The sequence below is a fragment of the Bufo bufo genome, chromosome 11 (genome assembly GCF_905171765.1).
Source record: "Bufo bufo chromosome 11, aBufBuf1.1, whole genome shotgun sequence".
Lineage (NCBI taxonomy): Eukaryota > Metazoa > Chordata > Amphibia > Anura > Bufonidae > Bufo > Bufo bufo.
Window position 1 is genome coordinate 968,587 of NC_053399.1, and position 22,952 is coordinate 991,538.

The 22,952-nt window shown below is 45.5% G+C and overlaps 1 protein-coding gene across 4 annotated transcripts in view; it reads left to right on the plus strand.

Annotated features, from left to right (window-relative positions):
- LOC120982092 (C-X-C chemokine receptor type 6-like) overlaps nucleotides 1-22,952 on the plus strand; it is a 318,496-nt gene that overhangs the window by 273,689 nt on the left and 21,855 nt on the right. The window contains exon 1 of one of the 4 annotated variants that reach the window (XM_040412036.1): nucleotides 16,691-16,786. The exons of the other annotated variants lie outside the window; for them this stretch is intronic. The gene's annotated coding sequence lies outside the window, so the exon portion shown is untranslated. Of the gene's footprint in view, nucleotides 1-16,690; nucleotides 16,787-22,952 lie in introns of those variants that run through there. 4 annotated transcript variants of the gene reach the window in all.

Genomic DNA, 22,952 nt, shown 5'->3' on the forward strand with positions numbered 1-22,952 from the left:
GTCACTTTAAGTGCTAATAACTTTAAAACGCTTTGACTTATCCAGGCCATTCTGAGATTGTTTTTTCGTCATATATTGTACTTCATGACACTGGTAAAATGAAGTCAAAAAAATTATTTTTTGTTGCACCAAAAAAATACCTAATTTACCAAAAATTTGGAAAAATTTGCAAATTTCTAAGTTTCAGTTTCTCTACTTCTGTAATACATAGTAATACCCCAAAAAATTGTGATGACTTTACATTCACCATATGTCTACTTCATGTTTGAATTATTTTGGGAATGATATTTTATTTTTTGGGGATGTTATAAGGCTTAGAAGTTTAGAAGCAAATCTTGAAATTTTTTAGAAATTTACAAAAACTCAATTTTTAGGGACCAGTTCAGGTCTGAAGTCGATTTGCGAGGCTTACATAATAGAAACCACCCAAAAATGACCCCATCTAAGAAACTACACCCCTCAAGGTATTCAAAACTGATTTTGCATACATTATTAACCCTTTAGGTGTTGCACAAGAGTTATTGGCAAATGGGGAGGAAATTTGAGAATTTAATTTTTTGGTCAAATTTTTCATTTTAACCCATTTTTTCCACTAACAAAGCAAGGGTTAACAGCCAAACAAGATTGTATCTTTATTGCCCTGACTCTGCTGTTTACAGAAACACCCCATATGTGGCCGTAAACTACTGTACTGGCACACAGCGGGGCGCAGAGTGAAAGGTGCGCCGTTTGGTTTTTGGAAGGCTGATTTTGCTGGACTGTTTTTTTGACACCATGTCCCATTTGAAGCACCCCTAGAGTAGAAACTACATAAAAGTGACCCCATCTAAGAAACTACACCCTTCAAGGTATTCAAAACTGATTTTACAAACGTTGTTAACCCTTTAGGTGTTGCACAAGATTTAATGGTAAATAGAGACACAATTTAAAAATTTAAAATTTTTGGCAGATTTTCCATTTTAATATTTTTTTTCCAGTTACAAAGCAAGGGTTAACAGCCAAACAAAACTCATTATTTATGGCCCTGATTCTGTAGTTTACAGAAACACCCCATATGTGGGGGTAAACCGCTGTACGGGCACACGGCAGGCGCAGGAGGGAAGGAACGCCATACGGTTTTTGGAAGGCAGATTTTGCTCGACTGGTTTTTTTGACACCATGTCCCATTTGAAGCCCCCCTGATGCACCCCTAGAGTGGAAACTCCAAAAAAGTGACTCCATTTTAGAAACTACGGGATAGGGTGGCAGTTTTGTTGGTACTGGTTTAGGGTACATATGATTTTTGGTTTCTCTATATTACGCTTTTTGTGCAGCAAGGTAACAAGAAATAGCTTTTTTGGCACGTTTTTTTTTTTGTTATTTACAACATTCATCTGACAGGTTTTATCATGTGGTAATTTTATAGAGCAGGTTGTCACGGACGCGGCGATACCTAATATGTATACATTTTTTTTATTTATGTAAGTTTTATACAATAACTTCATTTTTAAAACCAAAAAAATGTTTTAGTGTCTCCATAGTCTAAGAGCCATAGTTTTTTCAGTTTTTGGGCGATTATCTTGAGTAGGGTCTCATTTTTTGCGGGATGAGATGACGGTTTGATTGGTACTATTTTGGCGTACATGCGACTTTTTTGATCACTTTTATTACCTTTTTTGGGAAGTAAGGTGGGCAAAATTTCAATTTTCTCAGTTTTTATTTTTTTATTTTTATGGCGTTCACCGTGCGGGGAAAGTAACATGACCATTTTATAGATCAGGTCGTTACGGACGCGGCGATACCTAATGTGTAGTTTATTTTATTTTTTTAATTTTTATTCAGTGATAAATGTTTTTTTTCTTAACTTTTTTCACTTTTTTTTTTAACATTTTTGTGACCCAGACCCGCTTGGTTCTTGAAGATCCAGTGGGTCTGATGTCTGTATAATACAGTACAGTACAATATATATTGTTCTGTACTGTATTTTACTTACACTGAATTTTACACTGTATTTTACTTACACTGAACAGATCTATGCTTTCAGCATAGATCTGTTCAGCACCATGGACGCTTAGGCGTCCTGTTGCCATGGGAACCCTCCCCGTCTGCTCAGAACTTCGCAGACGGGGAAGGGTAAGCACGGGGCTGAGGGGGGCTCTCTCCCTCTCCATCGGGGGCTGCAAAGTCCTATGTCCTTAAGGGGTTAAGGACTCGGGGAAACATGCCGTACCGGTACGTCATGGCTTTAAATCGCAATTCCAGTGCATATGGGGAATGTAAAGTAATAACTATTTTTGGGGGTATTACTATGTATTACAGAAGTAGAGAAACTGATACTTTGAAATTTGCAAATTTTTCAAATTTTTGTTAAATTTGGTATTTTATTTTCCAAAAAAATTAACTTTTTTGACCAAATTTTAGCAGTGTCATGAAGCACAATATGTGACGAAAAAAATATCTCAGAATGGCCTGGGTAAGTCAAAGCGTTTTAAAGTTATCAGCACTTAAAGTGACACTGGTCAGATATGCAAAAAATTGCCGGGTCCTTAAGGTGAAATAGGGCTGTGTCCTTAAGGGGTTAAATGAAACTAACAAGACTTGCTTTACCTGCAGACTGTCAGCTGTAATTTGAGGGTATTTACATCCAGATCAGGTAAACAGTGTAGGAATTACAGCAGTTTGCATATGTGCCTCCCACTTGTTAAGGGACCAAAAGTAATGGGACAATTGTCTTCTCAGCTGTCCCATGGCCAGGTGTGTGTTATTCCCTCAGTATCCCAATTACAATGAGCAGATAAAAGGTCCAGAGTTCATTTCCAGTCTATCTGCATTTGGAATCTGTTGCGGTCAACTCTCAAGATGAGATCCAAAGAGCTGTCACTATCAGTGAAGCCATCATTAGGCTGAAAAAACACAACAAACCCATCAGAGAGATAGCAAAAACATTAGGAATGGCCAAAACAACTGTTTGGAACATTCTTAAAAAGATGGATAATACAATTGTGGATATATTTCTCTGGAGTATCTATACTCTCAATTAAGTTATTTAAGCACTTTTTGATCTCTCTGAGAGGTATATCTGAGGTCTAACTAATAGTTCACTTGCAGTATGCAGTTATCAGTGACTATTTGCAGATTTGTTGAGTATGATCTGGTATGGTTGTATGCAATTTGGATTGCAATATTGAATCTGCTTGCAATTTGTATTTGAACTTTACAGTTTGTTTTGTATGGTTGCAATTGTATTTAGTGGAACTGTAAGTGAACACATATATAACTGGTTCAGTATAGTTCTAATCACTATACTAATATGAACATTATTATAACTGTTCCAAATACCGATTTTGGCCTGTTCCCATAAAACTGAACTTTGACTGGAACTGTGTCTGTCCAGCTCCTCTAGTGAGTAATGATTCCAGCAGCTCCTGCTAGGGGAATTCCCAGACAGGCTGTGTGTGAGGCTGGCTGTGATTGGTCTAGACTTCTGCCCAGCAACAACAGATTAACACTGACTTCTGTTTCTGTTGTCACTAAGATTCATTTTGTAATGTAAGGTAAGCTCAAAGACATATTATCTTTTTCTGCTTCTGTGAACACAATATATAATAGTTATGACATCCAAAAAATTATGTCACAGTAAAGGCCTCGATGGTAAGGTGTGTCTTTTGGCTGATGACACAAACATTTGTAACAGGGTTGATGTTCCTGGAGGGATACACCAAATGGAAAAGGATTTAGGAAAACTAGAGGAATGGTCAAAAGTCTGTCAACTAAAATTTTATGTGGATAAGTGCAAGATAATGCACCTGGGGCGTAAAAACCCAAGAGCAGAATATACAATCGGTGACACAGTTCTAACCTCAGTATCTGAGGAAAGGGATTTAGGGGTCATTATTTCAGAAGACTTAAAGGTAGGCAGACCATGTCATAGAGAAGCAGGAGATGCTAGCAGAATGCTGGGGTGTATAGGGTGAGGCATTACCAGTAGACAGAGGGAGGCACTCATGCCGCTCTAGAGAGCACTAGTGAGACCTCATCTGGAGTATTGTGCTCAGTACTGGAGACCATATCTCCAGAAGGATACTGATACTTTGGAGAGAGTTCAGAGAAGAGCTACTAAACTGGTACATGGATTGCAGGATAAAACTTACCAGGAAAGGTTAAAGGACCTTAACATGTAGAGCTTGGAAGAAAGACGAGACAGAGGGGAGATGAGAGAAACTGCTAAATACATAAAGGGAATCAACAAGGGAAAAGAGGAGAGAAGAAAAACTGCTACAAGAGGACATAGTGTTAGATTAGAGGGGCAAAGGGTTAACAGTAATATCAGGAAGTATTAGGGCGACTGGGACCGGAGGATACTCCAAAAGGAGTCCGAATGGATCTATAGTTTCCGGTCCCAGTTGTCAGGAGGCCTTAATGAACGACTTACCTTTACATGCTTTATATGACTTGGTTCTTTTTCAGATATAGGGGTCTCCTCTGTTACGGTATTTTTCCCCTATCCTGACCATGTAGGTGCGAGAAGCGCCCTTTATCTATAGGTGACATTTGTATCACATGTCCCTTATCTTATTCTCTCGCATTCATGAGTTCCCCTTTATTTTCAGTGGGGCTCATGTAATACATGTGTAGTAACTGTTACTACCTGTGCGTTGTCTCTTCTCCTTTCTGTGAATGCTGAGGCTGGTGATTTTGGTTTGAGAACATTATAGGATTATGTATTCGGGTTCTATATGGGTCTTCGATCACTCTTTTTACATGAATTGTTTACCCCTATACATTTTTAATCACCTCTGATATTCTCTAGTGCTTTCGAGGATATGCGTTCCACATACCGGAAGTGACGTATTGCGTCAGTGCGATGCGTTCCAAATACTGGAAGTACGCTGTTTTGGCATCCGGAAGCTGCAGGTGACACGGGTGCTCGCACACTAGTCACGTCCGCTCCCTAGATATCCCCATTTTATGTGCAATGGACTCCTCTGACCAGTAAGTTACACACCCAGATAATCATGGGGGGTTTTACTAGTCTGTTAGATCATCCTTTTTGGTTACAGGTTAATTATCCACCGACAGTTTTTTTTTCTTCATCATCTATCGTATCTAACCAGCCGTTTATGGGGCTAAGTATCGTCTTCATTTATCTCTTGGTTTATCTGTATTTCTTACAAATATTTATTGTTAATCACCCCCTGATAAACTGCCAGGCAGGGCCGGCCTTAGGTGTTCAGGCGCCCTGTGTGAGCTAATCTCGTGGCGCCCCCCCCCTTCACCTAAACATACACTCAGAGGAAAACAATCTTTGTAACAGTTTTCTTTAATTACAGACAATTTAAGTGCAAGTGCAAACAAGTACAATCCTACCCAGTGTCACCCCGAGCCAGTCCCCTGCCCCCCTTAATCATACCCAGTGTCACCCAGAGCCAGTCCTCTGCCCCCTTAATCATATTCAGTGTCACCCTTACCCAGTCCTCTGCCCCCTTAATCATATTCAGTGTCACCCTTACCCAGTCCTCTGCCCCCTTAATCATACCCAGTGTCACCCAGAGCCAGTCCTCTGCCCCCTTAATCATACCCAGTGTCTGTCACCCTTATCCTTACCCAGTCCCCTGCCCCCCTTAATCATACCCAGTGTCACCCTTACCCAGTCCTCTGCCCCCTTAATCATACCCAGTGTCACCCAGAGCCAGTCCTCTGCCCCCTTAATCATATTCAGTGTCACCCTTACCCAGTGTCTGTCACCCTTATCCTTACCCAGTCCCCTGCCCCCCTTAATCATACCCAGTGTCACCCTTACCCAGTCCTCTGCCCCCTTAATCATACCCAGTGTCACCCAGAGCCAGTCCTCTGCCCCCTTAATCATATTCAGTGTCACCCTTACCCAGTCCTCTGCCCCCTTAATCATATTCAGTGTCACCCAGAGCCAGTCCTCTGCCCCCTTAATCATATTCAGTGTCACCCTTACCCAGTCCTCTGCCCCCTTAATCATATTCAGTGTCACCCTTACCCAGTCCTCTGCCCCCTTAATCATACCCAGTGTCACCCTTACCCAGTCCTCTGCCCCCTTAATCATACCCAGTGTCTGTCACCCTTATCCTTACCCAGTCCCCTGCCCCCAGGCCCCACACCTCTTACATCCAGTGACATCTCCTGTGATGTAGACTTTCCTCAGCATCTTCATTCGGAGATAGGACTGTCATGATAACTTCTTTCAGCCGCGTCTCATCTCTGTAGAGTTTCACCGAAAATTTTGGGGATTTCTCACTTTACTATCATCCTCAGATAACAGACCTCCCCTCCCCCATAGTGCCCATAACTATAATGCCCTCTGTATAATAATAATAATATAGAGGGCATAGTTTATATTATAATTATTATTATTATGGCCCCCTCTGTAGTATTATAGTAATAATTATGACCCCCCCTCAGCCCCTCCAGCATACAGTCCCATATAAGACACCTCACTTCCCTGCCTTAGCCCCTCCAGCATACAGCCCTATGTAAAATATCACACCCCCTTGCCTTCAGCCTCTCCAGCATACAGTCCCATGTAAATAATATCACCCCCTCTACCCTCTCTTCAGACCCCTCTAGCATACAGTCTCCAGTACAAAGATGATTCCTTCTCCCTTCAGCCCCTGCAGTCACTATTCTCCTCCACATACTGACCTGCGCCCAATCTCGGCTCAAGTCGGGCCGGCCGGCTGCTGTAGCCTGTAGAGACCGACTGCGAGCTGTGCCGGGCGCCCCTGTTGCCATGGCGCCCTGTGCGGCCGCACACCCCAAAGGCCGGCCCTGCTGCCAGGCGCAGGTGAAACGCGTTGGGCTTTAGTACAAACATATAGATATCATGTTGTATTTCCTAACCCTATATATCCCATAGATGGTGGATACATGAAATGTCCTAAGTAGGGCTTTATCCGGGTTTAAGATGGATATAGGTATGGGGACAGGGCTTAGGTCTTCAGGGATATTTAGGGAAAGACGCTACTTTCCTATACAAATAATTCCCCCCCCCCCCTACTATGACTAGAAGGAGACAGGTAAGTTGCCGATGTGATCCTCTATCTCTCCCTGTAAGTATTTATCCCGTTATCCTATTCATAGTAGGAGTTTTTTCGAAAAATGATCTTTCTTTAAACGAAGGATATCACTTGAGCAGTTTTTTGCTCCGTTACCCCTTATACTAATAAAGGTATTGTTTTATTAAGCACGTTTCTTTCTACTTAAACTTAATTACGTGTCTACTATTTATACCATCTTTCTGATAATTGTCTTTAAAATCAGGAAGTATTACATTACTGAGAGAGTAGTGGATGCATGGAATAGCCTTCCTGCAGAAGTGGTAGCTGCAAATACAGTGAAGGGGTTAAGCATGCCTGGGATAGGCATAAGGCCATCCTTCATATAAGATAGGGCCGGGGGCTATCCATAGTACTCAGTATATTGGGCAGACTAGATGGGCCAAATGGTTCTTATCTGCCGACACATTCTAGGTTTCTATAAATAACTGCTTTTTGTCTAACACATATAAACCTAGGAACAGTATTCAGGGAATCTAGCAGGTCTAGCTGCATACACATACAAGGCTATCGACCTATGACAGGTCCTAGCTGGCCGGCTACACTTCATACCACCTAATCCCTGTAATAGATTCCACCTCCTCCAAAAACGAGAAGTGGATTGGATCTATCAGTTGAACACCCTCATTCCAAATGGCCGGAATCAAATACATGAAATGATATTATAAATGTAACAACAAATATATAAATACCCCCCAAAAAACCCATTAACTACAACCCGAGTATACCTATGATTCAGGTACCTAGAAATGTGTATATATACATACATACTCCTGGGGGACAAGAACCGGCACCCCAGCGCAGATCTACTGCAGCACAGTAACAGTGGCCCGCGCTCTACCTAACACACCACTCGAGAATCGGGATCTGAGCAATATGAGCACCCGATCGGGAACAGATCCTCAGAACCATTCCCCACTGACGGCGGAATAACACCCTGCACCCTCAGGAGGAAGAAACCACAGGCATCCTGACAGGTGGACTGCCCATTGCGATCTAAAATACTGCGTAATGTAAATCTATATATGGAACCCATGTCCTGTATGGGCTAGAGATGGAACCCATGTCCTGTATGGGCTAGAGATGGAACCCATGTCCTGTATGGGCTAGAGATGGAACCCATGTCCTGTATGGGCTAGAGATGGAACCCATGTCCTGTATGGGCTAGAGATGGAACCCATGTCCTGTATGGGCTAGAGATGGAACCCATGTCCTGTATGGGCTAGAGATGTTACCCATGTCCTGTATGGGCTAGAGATGGAACCCATGTCCTGTATGGGCTAGAGATGGAACCCATGTCCTGTATGGGCTAGAGATGGAACCCATGTCCTGTATGGGCTAGAGATGGAACCCATGTCCTGTATGGGCTAGAGATGGAACCCATGTCCTGTATGGGCTAGAGATGGAACCCATGTCCTGTATGGGCTAGAGATGTTTACCTATTCGCCTAGCCCCGCCCCCTCTCTTCAGCCCACCAAAAACGGACTTTTAAACCTTGTGTAGCCTGTCCTACTGTAAATGGCCCTGAGGAAGGGGGTAATCCTGCCCCAGAAAGGGGTTGACTATACTGTATAATAAGATTCTTGTATAGAGGTTACATATCTATGAATGTACTATGTCAAAGACCCTGAAGAGTCATCACAAACCCACTCAGTGTACATAGATACACCTAATACCGAAAATGAACTGAGATTAAACGGGTATATCATAAAAAAAATTAAAATCCTTTATTAAATGTTACATATATAAAATGAGAACATGATACATCAGATAAATGGACTACACCTGAGGAGGTAAATCGGCTCGTATACATCAGACGGGGGCTGGAGAGAGATGGAGGCAAAAGGGAAATCCTCTAGCCTGAAATCTGTGACCCCAGTTATGTATATATACAAACCTAGAACGCCCAAAGGCCATAAAGTGCATGTAAAGAATACAATGAAATAAATCTCCAGAAATAGACGGTCACAGGAAACACCGCAAAGTGCATAATAAGTAAATCTCCATATCCATAATATATGGCCGTGGCACAGTAACCAAAATAAATCTAATCAAAGGCCAGGGCCTCAGATCTGTGACAAATCTCTAAACCGCCACATCCCTTAAACCCACAATAGACCTAGTATAATTGCATACCCATTGTATTGGGGATATCCACCTCCGGAGAGCCACGTACCCCGACGCACGTTTCGGCAAGGCCTTCCTCTGGGGGTCTCCTTGTAAAATACCCCGCTCACCAGCATATAATATCTTAATCAAACACCCATGACTGCGGACCAAAAAAGGAGGAAGTGGATAGGGGGGTTTTTTGCCCGTGGGGCACGTGATGGGCCGTCACGTGTCTAGCGTGTTGAATGGGCGGGGTGTGTGTGGTCGCCTGATTGGCCATCAGGCGGCTGCGCTCGCTTCCCTGTCTTTTGCCGTGGCGTGGGCGGGCACGTGATTGGCGATCACGTGTCCGGCGTGGTGATGCGCGTGGTCGTCGGACTGGCCATCGGACGGCCATGCCCATCACCCTATCCACTTCCTCTTTCTTTGGTCCGCACTCATGGGCGTTTGATTTAAGATATTATATGCAGGAGAGCCGCACCCCCAGAGGAAGGCATTGCCGAAACGCACGTCTGGGTACGTGACTCTCCTGAGGTGGCTATCCCCAATACAATGGGTATGCAATTATACTAGGTCTATTGTGGGTTTAAGGGATGTGGCGGTTTAGATTTGTCACAGATCTTCCGAGGCCCTGGCCTTTGATTAGATTTTGGTTACTGTGCCGCGGCCATATATTACGGATATGGAGATTTACTTGTTGTTCTGCACTTTGCTGTGTTGTCTGTGACCGTCTATGGAGATGTATTTCATTGTATCCTTTACATGTGCGGTATGCCAGACCTAGCGGGGGAATTATGTGTGAGGTCACGGTGTGAGCAGTAGGTGGGCCGAGGTAAGTACAGTTCTGGTTACTCACGGTTATGTCGTCCCTGGGCGGCTCCCATAAGTGAAGAGGAGAACGGCACAAGGGACACTGGCCAGATGGTGGTTCGAGGGGCCCTTGGGGGTCTGTATTAATGTGCCTATGGCAAGGTCCCTTGTAATCGTGACCCCAGTACCTTTTCTATGGAGGTACAACCATTTACTGTAGTGTTAATTGAGGAATTGGAGACTAAGACAAGAAGGGTGAAATCCAGGGTGGAACTTTACTGATAACAGTACATCCAAAGTATTAACCAGTCCCTTGGTACAGGCCGGCATTGAGCACAATCTGCCGTCCATATGGGGGAAGGGAATGCAAGTCCTTAGTGAAGTCCAGGCTCTTTGTAGTAAATGAGAAGCTACTGCTCAGACTAGGCTTGGAATAATATGAAGGTCTTACACTGGTCAAAACTCCGGCCTTAGGGTCCATTCACACATCCGTGTGTGTTTTGCGGATCTGCTAAACATAGTCAGCGGTAATGTGCGTTCCACATTTTGCGGACCGCACATTGCCGGCACTAAGAGAATATTGCTATTGTGGACAAGAATAGGACATGTTGTGCAGGTTCGCACTTCCGGATCGGGGTCGTGCGGTCCCATAGAAATGTATGGGTCCGCAATGCAGTTCCGCAAAATGCGGAATGGAATTGCGGATGTGTGAATGGAGTCTTATCCTAACCTTGGTTGAAGGTGCTTTTCCAAATCCTTGAACTTCTCTTCCAATGTTGTTCTGACAGTCGGCCTGACTGTCCTCAGAGTTTACACTGGAGGTGAGGATGCTTCGTATGGTCTCCTCCACCTACTACAAAGGGGCCTAATAAGTCCTCAGGTAAGGACTTGCTAATCCTTTGCCTTACATAAACGTGATGATCCCTTAGATACTCTGCTGCATGCCGTTTGGACACTGGTCACCCCAGAGGAGCGATCTATAGGAGTGGATGGCTCACCTCTAGGTCGAATAGTTGCAGGCTTTAACCCAGGACTGTGGAGCCGACAAGCTGGGAATAGGCCTCTCTCCACCTATGCAGCTACATCTCTGCTGCTTTCTGACTAGGCTCATGAGAGAACTGGACGGCACTGAACTGATGTCATCTGCCTAAACTAGGTCTGAGATAGAGATGTATTATATACTGACACTGCTCCATCTTGTGGAGAAACAAGTGTAGTGCACCCTGACTAGGCCTGTGTAAAGGAGCTTACATGTAGACTCACATTGTGACATGGGAGAATATGACAGGAGATGAAGTACAAAATGCAGGCATATTACAGGACATTATAGCATAATAAAAAGACGTTTGCGGTGCCCACGGTCACGTAGTGGGACACTGCACTTGCACCTTATACCCTTTGGGTGTTATGTATATATACAAACGTATATCAACTGGGGTCACAGATTTTACACAGCATTAAGCTAGATGATTTACCTTTTTGCCTCCATCTCTCTCCAGCCTCCTTCTTTTCTTCGATATATGTGCTGATTTACCTCCTCAGGTGTAGTATTTATCTGATGTATCATGTTCTCATTTTATATATGTAACTTGTATTTAACCTGTTGGGGACACATGACGTACCAGTACTTGAGGACACATGACATACTGGTACATCATTTGTATTTCCGATCACCGGCGGGCGGTGATCGGAACTGGGTTCCTGCTGAAATTAACCCTAACCCCGTATCAGCTATCGCAGCAAAGTGCAGGTCAATGCAGACCTGCGGTTTCTGGGTTATTCAGGTCTCTGGTGACCCGATAACCCGGAACAGGATGGTGATCGGTGGTGTGATAATACACCACCAATCGCCATCCTGCGATCCTGAGAGGTGATGGTGACATCACCTCTCAGGATCACTTCTGATTGGCTGGGCGGGAGGTTTAACTTGCTGCAGCTCTCCTTCTCCTCCTTTCTGTGTCCGGGAGCGAGGAGAGAGAAGCCTGCATCGATCTCCAGACCCAGCATCCCCATCTTGGGTACTTAGGGAAAGGTTAGGTTAGGCAGGGATATTTAGGGAAAGTTTTAGTGAAAAAAATAAATGAAAAGTTTGATTTGTTGCATCACCCTAATCGGGTGTCTGGGGTCCACAGCACACTCAGCTGTGTGACCCTATACCCCCCAGGGGTGCTGCAGCTTGCCCCGCTGCCCACACACACACACTTTATTTTTTTGCGCTGACTTCGGCTGGCACTCTTAGTGTCCGGCCACTGTTAGCGCATCGCACACCCCACCGCTGATCAGCGAGTTTGAATTTATTCTTTTTTTTTTTTCTGTTAGTTTTAGGGATAAGTACACAAACGCCTGTGCCCCCACACACGCACACAAAATAAAGATTTCCGCGCGCACAAACACATACTCCCCTGATGTTCTCAGCCAAGGAGGCATACGCCCAGCTTGCCTCCGACTCCGAGAGCCCCAGTGAGGACGAGGATGACCCCACTTTCCTTTTGTCATTTGCGTCCTCCTCATCTAGCGATGAGCCCCCAAGGCGGCGGAGCAAGGGGACTGCCATGCCAGGGACCCTGTGGCCCACACTAGTACGAGCAGGTCTGGGGTTTGTACTAGTTTTCCTGCCCACCAGTTAAGTCCACCGGAGCCCCCTATCGGTGAACTTGCATGGTGTATCCCAGAGCATTTTGAGGCTGCGATTCCTGTTTTTGTAGGCCAACCAGGAATCCAGATTCCCACAGTGCGCTTCAATGAATACGACTATTTTATTTTTATTTTTTTCAGTGACCACTTTATCTGATGGTGGAGCAAACGAACCTGTACGCCCAACAGTTTGTTGTTTAACACCCGGGCTCCTTTTTGGCTAAGGCCGGTGGCTGGACTCGTGCCGCACATGGGCCTAGTCAAGAAACCTAGTGTCAGGCTGTACTGGAGTGTGGACGTCCTCTACCAGACCCCACTTTACAGTATGGCCATGACACGCTCCCGGTTTGAGGCCGTAGTGTAATGGCAAGCGATCAAAAAGTCATATGCCCCCCAGAATAGTGCCAATAAAACTGTTCTCATCCCGCAAAAAATTAGCCCCTACCTAAGATAATCGGCTAAAAACTAAAAAAATAAACTGATTCTTAGACTATGTAGATACTAAAAATAGATATATATTTTGTTTAAACATGGATTATAAAAAATATAGGTATTGCCACGTCCGTAAGAATCTGCTCTATAAAAATACCCCATGACCTAACCCCTCAGATGAACACTGTCAAAAAAACAAAATCAAAACTGGGCAAATTTTCCATTTTAATCTGTTTTTTTCTAGTAGCAAAGCAAGGGTTAACAGCCAAACAAAACTCAATATTTATGGCCCTGATTCTGCAGTTTACAGAAACACCCCATATGTGGTCGTGAACTGCGGTATGACCAAACGGCAGGGCGCAGAAGGAAAGGAACGCCGTAAGGTTTCTGGAAGGCAGATTTTGCTGGACTGTTTTTTTTTTTTACACCATGTCCCATTTGAAGCACACCTAGAGTAGAAACTCCATAAAAGTGACTCCATCTAAGAAGCTACACCCCTCAAGGTATTTAAAACTGATTTGACAAACTTTATTAACCCTTTAGGTGTTCCTCAACAGTTTATGGCAAATGGAGATGAAATTTCAGAATTTCTATTTCTGGTAACCTTGCCTCACAAAAGTGTAATATAGAGCAACCAAAAATCATTGTACCCTAAAAACAGTCCTAACAAAACTGCCACCTTATCCCGTAGTTTCCAAAATGGGGTCACTTTTATGGAGTTTCTACTCTAGGGGTGCATCAGGGGGGATTTAAAATGGGACATGGTGTCAAAAAAACCAGTCCAGCAAAATCTGCCTTCATAAAACCATATGGCGTTCCCTTCCTTCTGTGCCCTGCCGTGTGCCCGTGCAGCAGTTTAAGTCCACATATGGGGTGTTTCTGCAAACTACAGAATCGGGGCCATAAATATTGAGTTTTGTTTGGCTGTTAACCCTTGCTTTGTTACTGGAAAAAATGGATTAAAATAAAAAATTTGCCTAAAAATCTAAATTCTGAAATTTTATCTCCATTTGCCATTTACTCTTGTGGAACACCTAAAGGGTTAACTAAGTTTGTAAAATCAGTTTTGAATACCTTGAGGGGTGTAGTTTGAGTCGTTTCTATTATGTAAGCAATATAACAAAACGATAACAAACACGTGCACTCTGCAGTCTCACTAAATCCTCAAACTGATTTTAAAATTGAGAGATTAGTCAACATGTCCTACGGTGTAGAACATGTCTAAGCCCGGACACCACGACAAGGTTTCTCAAGTAGCCAGGGGTTATGTAAGCCTCACAAAGTGACTTCAGACTTGAACTGGTCCTTAAAAAGTGGGTTATTGAAAAATTTCAAGATTTGCTTCTAAACTTCTAAGCCTTGTAACGACCCCAAAATATAAAATGTCATTCCAAAAATGATCCAAACATAAAGTAGACACATGGGGAATGTAAAGTAGTAATACCTCCAAAAATAGTTATGTATTATAGAAGTAGAGAAATTGAAACTTGGAAATTTGCTAATTTTTCCAAATTTGTGGCAAATTTGTTTTTTTTTTTTTTATAAATTTTTTTTTTTTACTTCATTCTACCAGTGTCATGAAGTACAATATGTGACGAAAAAACAATCTCAGAACGGCCTGAACACTACTACAATACTGTGCCCGCTGTGCTCCACAATACTATAGTACAGAAACAGATAAACCCCCTGATAATACTAGTACCACACATAGTGCTCCACAATACTATAGTACAGAGAAACCCCTGATGAGACTAGTACCACACATAGTGCCCCCAATACTATAGAAACAGATAAACCCCTGATGAGACTAGTACCACACATAGTGCCCCCAATACTATAGAAACAGAGAAACCCCTGATGAGACTAGTACCACACAGGTAGTGTCAGTGCAGGTCATGCGCTTATCTCCTTCTTTGTGTGGTGCCAAATCAATTAGCAGTAGAAGTATGCACGTGCCATACGGCTGTCATAATGAGACACTAGGTGGTTTCATGGGAAAGCACTTCCTCATCCCCCTGGACAAGACCCCTGTTTGTTTATTGAAAACTACATTCACATAAATAGCAGACATGACATCACAGAAGGGGTGTTCCTTAAGAAGAGACGATTGGCTCCTTAACCTGATAGGAGTGGTTTCAGCAACTTCAACTGAGTTCATAGGTAGATGTGAAAACTGCAACCTAATCACCCCTCCCCCTCCCCTATTTACCTTAAACAAAAGAATGCACACCTGGCTCATACATCTGGTTTGCTGCCATCCAGTGGACAAAATGTGTACTACAGAATGTAGAGAAATAAGAGCCATCTCTCACAGTAGTTCCCCTTCAACAATTTGCACACAGCGCCCTAAAAATTAACTGTTTTTATGGTACTATAAGTTTCAGGGACACTATTTGCTGGGCACAGTGTCCTCCAACAATAATTGTGCTAAGCTGGTACTGTGCCCTCCCCCCCCCCCCCCCCCCGTAACAGTCCTCCCAAAAGTCCCATCAATAGTAGTGCCCTGTGGCAGAGAATTGTTAACTGTGCACCCAATAGTAATGTCCCTCTCTTTGCCCCCAGAGGTAATAATGTCCCCAGTAGTAATAATCCCCCCCCATGTGTTCCTTTTTTAGGGCCCTCTGTAGAACAAATGTCCCCATAGTGGCCACCTTAGAATGTGTGCCAGTACTATAATGCCCCCTTCTGCGGTCAGTGATGCAGAGCAGGCCTCTTCATTGCTGGCTCAGGGTGTGCCATAATGATGGACTACAGGAACTATCGGACCAAATGGTGGGCCAGAGAGACCTCGCTCCTGTGCCTCGTTGCGGCATTCCACGGCTTTGATGTCCCGAGTACAGCGATGCAGTTGAATAGGTAGAGATGAGCATTTCCACATTGGTAGCGCTCATTGCCCATGGCCCTTCCACTGCCCCCCCTCTTGCCCCTGAGGCAATCACCTCGCCCCGTTTGCGGTGCACCCCTGGTCAGGCAGGGGCGTAGCTATAGGGGGTGCAGAGGTAGCAGCCCAGGAGCCCTAGGGGGCCCAAAAACCCTTGTGCCACTTAAGATGCTGGTCAATTTACACCTCTGGCTGGAGGGAAGGGGTTAGGGGAAGAATTTGGCATAAGGGGGTGCCCTTTAAATGTTTGCCTCGGGCAGCAGGAAGGCTATGTGCTCCCCTGCCAACAAGCACTAAGAATGGGGGCCCAAGCTGAACTCTTGCACCAGGGCCCGTGAGCCTTCAGCTACTACGCCCCTGTGGTCAGGTACTATTTTCTGCTCACCTCCCACTGTGAGAACTGTATAGAAATGTATTTTCTGATCTAGGGGTACTTTATTTATCCCGCTTTGTGTGGTGGGGGGGTTCACGTATCCGATTCTCCTGGGGCTCACAGGCGATATCTCCCCCGCGACCTGTTCCTCCACTTCAGCCACACTGCCCCTCATAGGCATAGTTTGTGCCCAGCACTGCTTAGGGGTTCAGTATGGTGAATTGGTGATATGTGCAGTATAACGGCACTGCTTTTGTTTTCTGGACTGTGTACAGTATGGCGCCTTGTGTGCGTTGCCTACAGACCTGTAATAGGGTTAGCGTTCTTGCTTGTCGTGAGTAGATACGTACAGGAAGTTATTGCTCAACAGGTGGTGTACACGTATAGGAGCTAGTAACAAGCAGATACTTCCAGACTGCGAAGTAACAAAACCACAGCTCAAGCTCATCACTTTACACCCAGCACCGACCTACTGAAGTAGAGGTAAGTGCCAACTCCTTGTCCGTGCACATTTACCTCCCATGGCTAGGGTTAAGAATGCTAGTAGGCACTGCCCTCAGACTCGGCAAACATGAAGCCAAACCTGCCGAAGCCTGTGATGTCCTAGGTTCTCCACTCGGCATTAATATCCCAAGTAATATCCACCATGACTTATCTCCATACCACGGAGCTTGTGTCTCCCAAGTAATATCCACCATCTTACAGGGGAGGTCGGTGCAGTGGATGTCTGTGCGATTCTTAGTGTTGTGTATAAAGTGTGTGCGCTGTATGTATACGGAGTGTATTCATGTATGTATGCCGAGTGTATTCATGTATGTATGCCGAGTGTATTCATGTATGTATGTATGTATGTATGCCGAGTGTATTCATGTATGTATGTATGTATGCCGAGTGTATTCATGTATGTATGTATGTATGCCGAGTGTATTCATGTATGTATGTATGTATGCCGAGTGTATTCATGTATGTATGTATGTATGCCGAGTGTATTCATGTGTGTATGCCGAGTGTATTCATGTATGTATGTATGTATGCCGAGTGTATTCATGTGTGTATGCCGAGTGTATTCATGTATGTATGTATGTATGCCGAGTGTATTCATGTATGTATGCCGAGTGTATTCATGTATGTATGTATGTATGCCGAGTGTATTCATGTGTGTATGCCGAGTGTATTCATGTATGTATGTATGTATGCCGAGTGTATTCATGTGTGTATGCCGAGTGTATTCATGTATGTATGTATGTATGCCGAGTGTATTCATGTATGTATGCCGAGTGTATTCATGTATGTATGTATGTATGTATGTATGCCGAGTGTATTCATGTGTGTATGCCGAGTGTATTCATGTATGTATGTATGTATGCCGAGTGTATTCATGTATGTATGTATGTATGCCGAGTGTATTCATGTATGTATGTATGTATGTATGCCGAGTGTATTCATGTATGTATGTATGCTGAGTGTATTCATGTGTGTATGTATGCCGAGTGTATTCATGTATGTATGCCGAGTGTATTCATGTATGTATGTATGCCGAGTGTATTCATGTGTGTATGCTGATTATAATGTGTGTGTTCATGTCTGCATGCTGTGTATTGTAATTTATGATATTTAGTGAATATTCTTAATTTATTTGAGAATTCGTTATCTCCAGTCCATTATTTTTATGATTGCGGAAATCCGCAATTGAAAAATTTGTGATTTAAACAATTGGCATTACAAAAATTTGCAATCAACACTACTCCCGAAGTCAAAGATATTGCAGCCTTCTCATTGGCCCACAAGCTAGAAGCAGGGAGGGATCATGTGTACTGATTAAAAAAAAAATCTCTAATATTCTAAATTACGAATATAATATATATCACTATTTTCTAAATATTCGTAAATTCTTGAAGTGCCGATATTCACGACTAAAATTTTGCAATTGGAATATTTGTGATGAACACGACTTGTAATGCGGGTAATGCAGTCCTGTGGCCCGGAGAATACGGTTGTGCAGCTGTTTTCTTGGTTGTGACGAGAAACCACATGACATCAACCACAATCCTTTCATATGAAGCCACGGATCTCTGACGAATGGAGGCCGCAGACTGAGGAATGTGTCTGGTGCCCTGTGCAGAGTGTCGACATGATGGAATGCAGTTACAGGCCTCCAACCATCCTGGACCCAGGAGGACAGGTCTGACTTTTCTCCCAGACTTCTGGGATGGCTGTCGCACTGGGGGAAGCCTGGCGCTGTGCGGAGTCCTCTTTGGGGGGGGCCTCACGCTGTGGGGGGGCCTCGCGCTGTGCGGAGTCCTCTTTGGGGGGGCCTCGCGCTGTGTGGAGTCCTCTTTGGGGGGGGCCTCGCGCTGTGCGGAGTCCTCTTTGGGGGGCCTCGCGCTGTGCGGAGTCCTCTTTGGGGGGGCCTCGCGCTGTGCGGAGTCCTCTTTGGGGGGGCCTCGCGCTGTGCGGAGTCCTCTTTGGGGGGGCCTCGCGCTGTGCGGAGTCCTCTTTGGGGGGGCCTCGCGCTGTGCGGAGTCCTCTTTGGGGGGGCCTCGTACAGTGTTGGCACACTAATAGGGTACTTTTTTTTTATGGGTTGGGGAACTTGGTGGATCATTCCCACGGTTATCAGGCCAGTTGTCCACAGGTGGCTCCGAGGGTGGGTTCCTGCACTAACAGCAGCCAGGTACCCAACTGTCCAGCCAGGGCACAGGTCTGGAGGAGGAGGATCTGCGTTCATAGCAGGGTGGCACCCAAATCAGCCCACGGGCATCACTGGTGCGTGGCTGGGGGGATACAGAGGACACAAACGATACACCTCCCACTGAGGACAGCTTGTCGTTGCCTCTGGGCAGCCTGGCAACCATGAGCGACTACATGCTGCAATGCCTGTGCAACGACTGCCAAGTTGCCCACATTATAACCAGTGCTGATTACTGGGTGGCCACCCTGCTGGATCCCCGTTACAAGGACAGTATGCTGTTCTTCTGTCACTGGAGCGTGATCTTAAGATGCGCGAGTACAAGCGCACGCTGGTAGCCGCGCTGCTGGTGGCATTCCCACCTGACAGCGGGGGCACAGTGGAAGCACAAGGCAGAGATGGCGGAGGAGGAAGTTGCCAACGCAGCTGGGGCACCGCCAGCACCTCAGAAGGCAGGGTTAGCATGGCCGACATGTGGAAAAGCTTTGTCAGCACACCACAACAACCAGCACCACCAACTGATATGGAAAGTCTCAACAGGAGGCAACATGGTGCGTATCCACACGCCTACACGTACTGACTGATGGGTCGGCCCCATTCAACTTCTGGCTCTCCAAATTGGGCCCATGACCTGAGCTTGCCCTTTACGCCTTGGAGGTGCCGGCCTGCCATGCGACAAGTGTATTGTCCGAACGTGTGTTTAGCACGGCGGAGGGACGATCAGGGACAGGCGCAGCCACGTGTCCACAGCCAACATGGACAAGCTCGCGGTCATTAAAATGAACCAGGACTTGTCCGTACCCTGGACAGAGTAGAGGGATATACCGGCCGCACCCTGCCGTTGTTGTGCTCCAGCGCAGTTTGTGCGTTTAGCTTTGCTATTTCCTAATGTTTTGGGGCCTCCACAAAACAAAAGAAAGATTTAAAAAATGTTGGCTTCCTCCTCCATGTCTTTCGCCTCTTCCACCTACACCGCCACGTCCACAGCCGCCTCAACTTCCTACTCCACTTTGACCTCCGCCTCCTGGTTCACGATTGTTATTTATTATTATTTTTTTCTATTCTGTTATTTTAAGTCATTTCCCAATCTATTTGTTTGCAGGGTAACTGTCCTGCTCTTACGCCCACTTTTCGTCCTTTTGCAGCCCTCTAGCTCTTTCTATGACTATTTTACAGCCCTTTTCCAGTCCCAAAGTTCGGGTCCTGATTGACTTGAATGGGGTTTGTGGTCAAGATCCAAACGTTGAAACGAAGTTTGGCTGAACCCGTCAAACCCTAACATCCAGCGGATCCGCTCACTCACCCCCCCCCCCCCCCTTCCTTTCTAGATTTAGTAGTAATCTGTTGTGGTGATCCTATGGTTACTATCATACTAGGTTTCTAGATTTCAGTACTCTGCTGCCCTCTTGTGGATAGGTTTCGTCATTACAGCCTGAACTGAATAGTCACTGGGTCATTAGAAGAGTAACGTGAGCAGCGAATAGTTTTATAAAGTATTTTATATTTTGCATCTTCGGCCGGTAATTTTTGTGTATTATTTTACATGAATATATTATCTGGGTTTCCTTCGCACTACTTGTATCTGTATGTAGGGGAATTCACTCTCCTGGCTGATACTGTTAACCTGTTATCTTCTGCGCTCTGGATTGGAGCAACAGCGCCCACGTATTCTCTACTTTGACCTTAATACCACCAGATCCGTGGGGGTCCTGTGACCATTCTCTGGGCCTTTCATGAGCTTTTAAAGGTGCTGTGCCTCTATCACCACCGGGCAGATGAGTCCTATCCCTCTCGCAGAGTCTGGTACGGTGTGGGCGATTTCTCTACGTGCATCACTATAGATAGGCATTGGGCGGAGTTAGGGGTGTGGCTTAGTGTAAACCTTATTTATTGGCTGATATCGGGCCTCCGTCCCAAGTTTTGTAAAGCTCGAGGAGGGGTGGTAGCGCTTATTGTGCTTGTCCAGCCCTAACCCTTGGGTGGAGACAGGTCAAGCATTGAGCTGATTGTGCTGGTCGTTACTGTTCACCACTATGCGCAGAGACCGATTGTAAAACGTGGTCACTAATAAAACCATATCATCTGAACAAGGTCTTCTCCACTTCTAATTGGCCTAATGGGGCATCACCGTTGCTCTTATTGCACCCAAGCTCCACTCCTTCCTGTGGCCAGCCCTGCCCTCGATGCATCAAAGGCCTCAATTACATTGTAGAAAAAAGTACTGAGGGGGTGGAGTCTGGGATCAGTAAACCAGAAGCTGTGTTTTCATTGGGTGAAGCCTGGCGATGCGTTTGTGTGGGCGGCTCTCATTGGGTGAAGCCCGGTGATGGGTCTTGTACCTGCGGCTCTCATCGTGTGAAGCCTGGTGATTTGGGTCTGGGCCTGCGGCTCTCATTGGGTGAAGCCCGGTGATTGGTCTGGGCCTGCAGCTCTCATTGGGTGAAGCCCGGTGATTGGTCTGGGCCTGCGGCTCTCATTGGGTGAAGCCCGGTGATAGGTCTGGGCCTGCAGTTCTCATTGGGTGAAGCCCGGTCATTGGTCTGGGCCTGCGGCTCTCATTGGGTGAAGCCCGGTAATAGGTCTGGGCCTGCAGCTCTCATCCGGTGATGTCTCTCATCGGGTGAAGCCTGGTGATGGGTCTGGGCCTGCGGCTCTCATTGGGTGAAGCCTGGTGATGGGTCTGGGCCTGGGCCTGGGCCTGCGGCTCTCATCGGGTGATGTCTCTCATTGGGTGAAGCCTGGCGATTGTGTCCATAAAAACAGCTGATAATAAAAAACACAAATAATCCATCTTTACCTATAAGTCAGAAATGGCTGTGACATTCTTGTTTCTTACAATTTTTTACAACCTTGACTGACCACAGCCACATTATTAGCGCTGTGCACGAAGTATGCACCCCCTGCTGGCAATGGTGGCCATGTCCAGGACAAAAGCAGCCCGATGACCGTCTGTGAACAATGAAAATAACGTGAACTATTGCCCCATTATATCCAGCATGACCACATCCGACTCATCTGATTGCAGTGCCAATATAATAGTATCCTTAGAGGACTCGTCCTGTCTGCCCGTGTGAAGCATACACCCGGTAAGACTAAGACGCTTATACAAATATATGCCCTTTGGCCTCACTTTGTGTCTGGAGGATAGGCCTTGGAGTTGTTTTCATGCTGTCCACTTCTCTGTCTGCCACGTAGTAGGTCTACTTTCTTTTCGTCATGACTCTCAGTACCCTTCAGTCTCTTATCAGCCTGTGATGGCTAACCTCCAGCACTCCAACTGTGGTAAAACTACGACTCCCAAGATGCCCCCCTTGCTTGGCTGTTATCAGAACGGCATAGAAATGAATGGAGCATGCTGGAAGTCGTAGTTTAACCACAGCTGGAGTGCCGGAGGTTAGCCATCACTGTGGCTCATGTCATTGTGGTTGCAGTCAGGACCTGATGATCTGTGACCCTTGAATCGGGTTCCTTTGACACTAAATACGTTCCCTTCACTTCCTGTGTCCCCCAATATAATATGTCCTCCCTGCATAGTGTTCAGTGTTGTAACCCAGCTTCGGGTCCTCCAGGGGCTACACGGCTGTCGAGCTGCTCCTCCTGTGAACTCGTGCTGGCAGGGTCCTGTGGTGCCTCCACGTGCACAGGAACACCAGACATCAACCATAACCCTAACCCTGAAATTGTAATGGGGATAAGGGCTACCCCCAGGCATGGACAGGCAATCTGCTGTACTGGGCAGATTCTTGTTGTGCACATCAGTGAGTCTGCTGGATGTCATTGTCCTACCTTCCCATCAGTATGTTGCCTCCATTTGGGGAGGTATTGGAAGGTGGGCATTTCTGCTGGCCATGGTTCTGCACTGCCAGGGAGGTATTTTGTGCTGCCATGTGGTATTTATTCAGCTGTGCCATAAGAGTTACAGAAACGGTAGAGAAGCTGGTGACCCACTGTTTCTGTAAC